The sequence below is a fragment of the Salvelinus sp. IW2-2015 genome, linkage group LG18 (genome assembly GCF_002910315.2).
Source record: "Salvelinus sp. IW2-2015 linkage group LG18, ASM291031v2, whole genome shotgun sequence".
NCBI classification, from domain to species: Eukaryota; Metazoa; Chordata; class Actinopteri; order Salmoniformes; family Salmonidae; genus Salvelinus; species Salvelinus sp. IW2-2015.
The window spans coordinates 34,915,513-34,922,012 of NC_036858.1; positions in this window are offsets into that span (position 1 = coordinate 34,915,513).

Sequence of the window (6,500 nt, forward strand, 5' to 3'; positions counted from 1 at the left end):
CTCTGTCTCTCATACACACACACTGCCCACAGCTCTGGAGAGATGAATGGAATCCAAAGATTCTGCCATAAGCCATTGATCAGTGTCTTTGCCATCTTCTACTGTATCTGTCTGACCTGTATAGTGAAAGGAGGCTGATGTTATTTTGAGTGAGTTGAACTTGATTGTGATCTCTCAAAAATCTGCTCATTATCTTCAATATCATGATAAAGTATTGTATTTTTGTAATTTCAACTTCTTTTGGAGGTTAATATGTATACACACAGATACATGACAGCCCCTACACTACAGCATCATCAGCATCATCATTATACTGTAGACTCATACTTTACTTACTGATTTCACTTCGTCCCAGGTACAGTAGGACATAATGCCGTAGAGATGAGGTCACAGTGCTGACAATCAGTGTGTCAAAGTGGTAACAATAACTGGGTTAATTCAGTATTATGCTTACTATGTACCAAACCAAAACCAGGCATAATATAGTGAGTTATTGCCCCACCCACTCTATGAATTAATACAATGTTTAGAAAAGTACATCACACAAGTAGGACTCAGCTCCAGGAAAGCAGTAGTGCTCCAGTGGTAGGTACAATAAGAAGAACCTCCGCATTCAAAGCTTAATTTCCTGAGTTACATTAGAAGTGCCCATCCAAGAATTCTCAGGGTTATTGGCCACAGATAAAATGATGTCAAATCACCTTATATCTACAGTAGCTTTGATTGGACTGGTACTCATATATTCCAAATCTTAGCTAGCAGTCATCATCATGAATCAAGTCGACAATCTACTGGCAAATCCTTTTTAATCCTTGTCACATGAAAATAAATAATGAAGAGAAATTATAGACAAAACATATCGGTGCTCATCGCCCGTTGGACATAAACATTACACAACAAGTTGGAAATCGCAAATTCAACAATGAGTGTTTTGGAAGGAATCAGTGGCTAACTGCAAGCATTGCAAAGCAATCACTAGCCTGCTATTCAGTGGAGTGGCGGTGTGGTCCCAAGGCTGGGTTTAAGGGTCTCTTTTCCAAGCTTAAAATTATAAACATTCAACATTGGCCATGCTGTCAATCCAGCATGATTTCTTCCTGCACTCAAAACAACTGTTAACTCGGAACTGGGAAATCTGACTTCAGTGAGTTCAAGACAACTGGGAACTCGGGAAAAAACATTTTGAATGGTCATCCAACTCGGAATTGTAAGTCGGGAACTCTAGAGCTACGACCTGAAGATCACTGACGTCATCATGATTCAACTTTTTTTTTTAAAGAGTTCCCAGTTGTCATGAAAGCACCACAAATCCAGAGACTGCCAGACTTTGATGACAAAGTTTGATGAAACTTCCTGTTCAAGTGAGCACAGCACAAGTCCAAAAATGTCTTGTATGCTGCTGCATAAATTATGTAATATGTCAGGGAGATTTATATACTGTAGCTAAGAAAGTAATACTACGTGTATGTTGTGTAGTAATCTGTTAGTAACCCATGTGCCTCACCCTAATAATTTGGTATATTTTCCGCTCTTAATTTCGCCTACTGTTCTGATTTGATAGTGCACATGTAGCCTATAACCTGTTTTAGAGAAATGTAATCACAGAATATTGTAAGAGCTTTCATTGTCTGCTTATATGCCCCCTTTATTTATCATACGGTTCTGACTTGGTGTACAGGGAAAGCACTGTAAGAACGGCCCATGTTCTGAATTCTGTCACTGTACATTTCGAAAGTGCTGAACAAAAAGTCATATTGACTATGTTTGTCCTAGCTCGCTCATTAATGTCTTAATCGAAATTACGGATTGCCTCTTATCCGCTTGTCGTCCGCTTATGCCATAGTTTCTACATCTCAATTGTCAGTAGAAACCACCTTGCCTGCCCTGACCCTGAGCCTGCCGTCCTGTACCTTGCCCCACCACACTGGATTATTGACCTCTGCTTGCCCTGACCCTCAGACTGCCTGCCGTTCTGTACCTTTTGGACTGATCTGGATTACTGACCTCTGCCTGCCCTTGACCTGTAATTTTGTCTTCCCCTTGTTCTAGCAATAAACTTTTGTTACTTCGACAATGTCTGCATCTGGGTCTTCCCTAAAACTTGATAGTACGAACTGGCCATGACCGACCCAGCAGACCCAGACCAGCTCCACAATGCTGTCTCCCTGCAAGGAGTCACCATTGAATGACACAAGGAGTTACTGCAATGTCTTATGGAGGGACTCCATACCCTGGCAGAACACCATGACCAGGCGTTCGAGACTTTGCTGGAGCAATTCCGCAGATTCCCCAATGGGCAGCGGGGTCACACCCGTAATCTCCCAGCCTACCCCAGTGTCCCGAGAACCCCGCTTACCTCCTCCGGAGCGCTACGCTGGAGATTCCGGAACCTGCAGGGATTTTCTCTCCCAGTGTTTCCTAATTTTCAAGCTGCAGCCTTCTTCGTTCCCCTCGGACCGCTCGAGGATAGTGTACATCATAACGCTGATGTGCTTTGGTAAGGTGTAAGAGCAACAGTCTGCCGTCTGCCTCAGTCTAGAGGAGTTTGTGGCGGAAGTTCGGAAGGTGTTTGATTCTCTGTTGTCCGTGAGAGAGGCTGCTCATAAGCTGCTCCAGCTACTTCAAGACTCCCGTAGTGTGGCAGACTACGCGGTGGTCAAAGCTGAGCACTCTCAACCTTGTTGGCGGTTGAGAGTGCCTTGAACCCAGATGCCTTGTTCGACATGTTCCTTCACGGATTATCGGAGGTGGTCAAAGATGAGATTGCAGCCCGGGAGCTGCCCGTGGACCTTGACTCCCTCATTGACCATCCAGATCGATGGGCGACATCGAGAATGTAGGAGGGAGAGGGAATCTGTGCCCTGTCGCCCTCGTTCACCCTCGATTGCCACATTGCCTCCGAAGAATCCCGGAGACCGCCGAAGTCTACACGTCCAAGTGAACCCGACGCCCTAGATTGACTCAGACTCCGGCTGAGCGCTTACGCCGACTCCATTGGAAAGTTCTTGGTAGCTAGCTAACTTCTTAGTTTGGATCCCGCGATGCAGTTGGCATCAGTTGCTGGGACTGCTTGTCTCTTTCCAGTGATCCTGCCGATCAAGGATGGGTCTGTGGAACTATTTGGTGTCGCAGCTAGCGTAGCTGCTAGCTAGCTGCATATCAAGCTAGCGGGGTTTTCTTGAACGCAGCCCGCGACGCGGTTAGCCATTGTGCCTGGGACCGCGGATTGTTTCTGGTTTGTGGCTGTCTAGTTCCCTGCTGTTTGTTTTCAATTTTTCCTGTGACCTGCCCTGTCTGGAACTGCGAGGAGTAACTGTGTAATCTACATTGCTAGCTATCATGACAAAAACCAAAGCTGGCGGGAGTACCGTTGAGGTCAGTGGTGTCTCTCCATCACACGTGAAGGATCTTTTAAACAAACAAAAAGAAACCTACAAGAAGTAGTTACAACAACAACAAAAATAGCTTCAAGTGTTTTGTCCAAATACTTGTGGATTCTACTAATAAAAGAATGGACAAACAGACCAGAGAGGTCCAGGACTTGAAGAACAGTTTGCAGTTCTCCCAGGGTCAGCTCGATGAGTTGAAACAGGAGAACGGCAAGATGACAGCAATCTGTAAGACATTGAGGGAGGACATCAGTTCTGTGTGTGAATCCATGATACAAATGACAGATAAATCAGACTATCTTGAGGGACAATCAAGGCGGAACAACATGGTTGTGGATGGAATTGCAGAATCTCACCATGAGACCTGGACTGAGTCTGAGGACAAAGTGAGGGAAATGATCTCTGAGAAATTGAAGATGGACCACAGGAAGATTGAGGTGGAGTGCGCCTACAGGACTTGAAAACCCACCACCAGCCCTGGTGATAGGCCCAGGCCAATAGTGGTCAAGTTCCTGACGTTCAAGGACAAGGTAGCTGTTCTGGAAAGAGCCAAGAACTTGAGAGGAATGTATATCTTCCTCAACGAGGACTATCCTGAAGCTGTGTGCCAGAAGAGGAAAGAACTGATCCCAGCCATGAACGCTGCCAGAGCGCGTGGGGACATTGCTTACATCCACTATGACAGGCTCATTGTCCACCCTCCCTCCCAGAAGCCTGGAAGGGATGAGAGAGCCAAGACTATGGGTTCGTAGCTTCAACCCCATGGCACACACACACACACACCAATTGATTAATGGACTGCTGAATGTATATAGTTTTCTCTTGCTTTGTGTGCTCTTTTCAATAATATGTCTATCTCTGATAAGCTACCGTGGAAAAGGCTGAAAATAACCCATATTAATATATGTAGCCTTAGAAATAAGGTTCATGAAATCAATAACTTGCTAACATCAGATATCCTTCATATATTAGCCATTTCTGAGACTCACTTAGATAATTCATTTGATGATACATCAGTAGCAATACAAGGATATAACATCTATAGAAGAGACAGAAATGCTTATGGGGGAGGTGTTGCTGTATATATTCAGAGCCATATCCCTGTAATGCTTAGAGAAGATCTTATGTCAAGTGTTGTTGAAGTGTTGTGGTTGCAGGTTCACTTGGCACATCAAAAGCCTTTTCTTTTGGGGTGTTGCTATAGGCCACCAAGTGCTAACAGTCAGTATCTAAATAATATGTGTGAAATGCTTGATAGTGTACGTATGTGATGTAAACGGAGAGCTCTACTTTCTTGGTGACCTGAATATTGACTGGTTTTCATCAAGCTGTTCGCAAAAGAGGAAGCTTCTTACTGCAACCAATGCCGGTAATCTGGTTCAGGTTATTAATCAACCTACCAGGGTGTTTACAAACACTACAGGAACAAGATCATCTACATGTATCGGTCACATTTTTACTAATGCTGTAGGACTTTGTTCTAAAGCTGCATCCATACCCATTGGATGCAATGATCACAATATAGTGGCTATATCCAGGAAAGCCAAGTTACAACAGATGGGCCTAAAATAATGTATAAGAGATCATACAAAACATTTTGCTGTGACTCTTATGTGGATGATGTTAAAAATATTTGTTGGTCTGATGGGATTAATGAGGAGCATCCAGACGCTGCACTTGATGAATTTATGAAATTGCTTCTTCCAATTATTGATAAACATGCACCTCTTAAAAAGTGGACTGTTAGAACTGTTAAGGCTCCATGGATTGATGAGGAATTGAAAAACGGTATGGTTGAAAGAGATGGGGCAAAATGAGTGGCTAGTAAGTCTGGCTGCACATCTGACTGGCTTACTTACTGCAAATTGAGAAATTGTGTGACTAAACTCAGCAAAAAGAAGAATAAACTTTATTATGAAGCCAAGATCAATGATATAAAAAATGTTGGAGTACTTTAAATTAAATTATGGGCAGAAAGACAAATTCAACTCCATCTTTCATCGAATCAGATGGCTTATTCATCACAAAACCATTTGATGTTGCCAATTATTTTAATGGCAAAGTGGACAAATTTAGGCAGGAAATGCCAACAACGAACAGTGAGCAATTGTATTCATACATAAAAAAACAAATAATGAAAGAAAAGCATTGCAAGTTTGAAATTTGTAAAGTTAGTGTGGGAGAGGTGGAAGAAATTATTATTATCGATCAATAATGACAAACCTCCTGGCATTGACAACTTAGATGGAAAGCTACTGAGGATGGTAGCTGACTCTATAGCCACTCCTATCTGTCATATTTGTAAGCTGAGCCTAGAGGAAAGTCTTTGTCTTCAGGCCTGGAGGGAAGCCAAAGTAATTCCGCTACCCAAGAGTGGTAAAGCGGCCTTTACTGGTTCTAACAGCAGACCTAAAAGCTTCCTGCCAACTCTTAGCAAACTGTTTGACCAATTACAATGCTATTTCTCTGTAAACAAATTAACAAAAGACTTTCAGCATGCTTATAGAGAAGGGCACTCAACATGTACTGCACTGACACAAATGACTGATGAATGGTTGAAAGAAATCGATAATAAGAAGATTGTGGGAGCTGTACTGTTAGATTTCAGTGCAACCTTTGATATTATTGACCACAACATGTTGTTGAAAAAACTTATGTGCTATGGCTTTTCAACCTCTGCCATAATGTGGATTCAGAGCTATCTATCTAATAGAACTCAAAGGGTTTTCTTTAATGGAATCTTCTCTGATGTTAAACATGTAAAGTTTGGTGTATCGCAGGGCAGCTATCTAGGCCCTCTACTCTTTTCTATTTTTACCAATGACCTGTCACTGTCATCTCGCGGCACAACGCCTCTCCCCTATTTGACCTAGATAGTTTGTGTATATGCATTGATATGTAGGCTACGTGTGCCTTTTAAAAAATGTATGTAGTTCTGTCCTTGAGCTGTCCTTGTCTATTGATGTTCTGTATTATGTCTTTCTGTATTATGTTTTGTGTGAACCCCAGGAAGAGTAGCTGCTGCTTTTGCGACAGCTAATGGGGATCCTAATCAAATACCAAATACACACAGAGCTGTCTATATTGTGGAGCTACGGGACATTTCGTAGC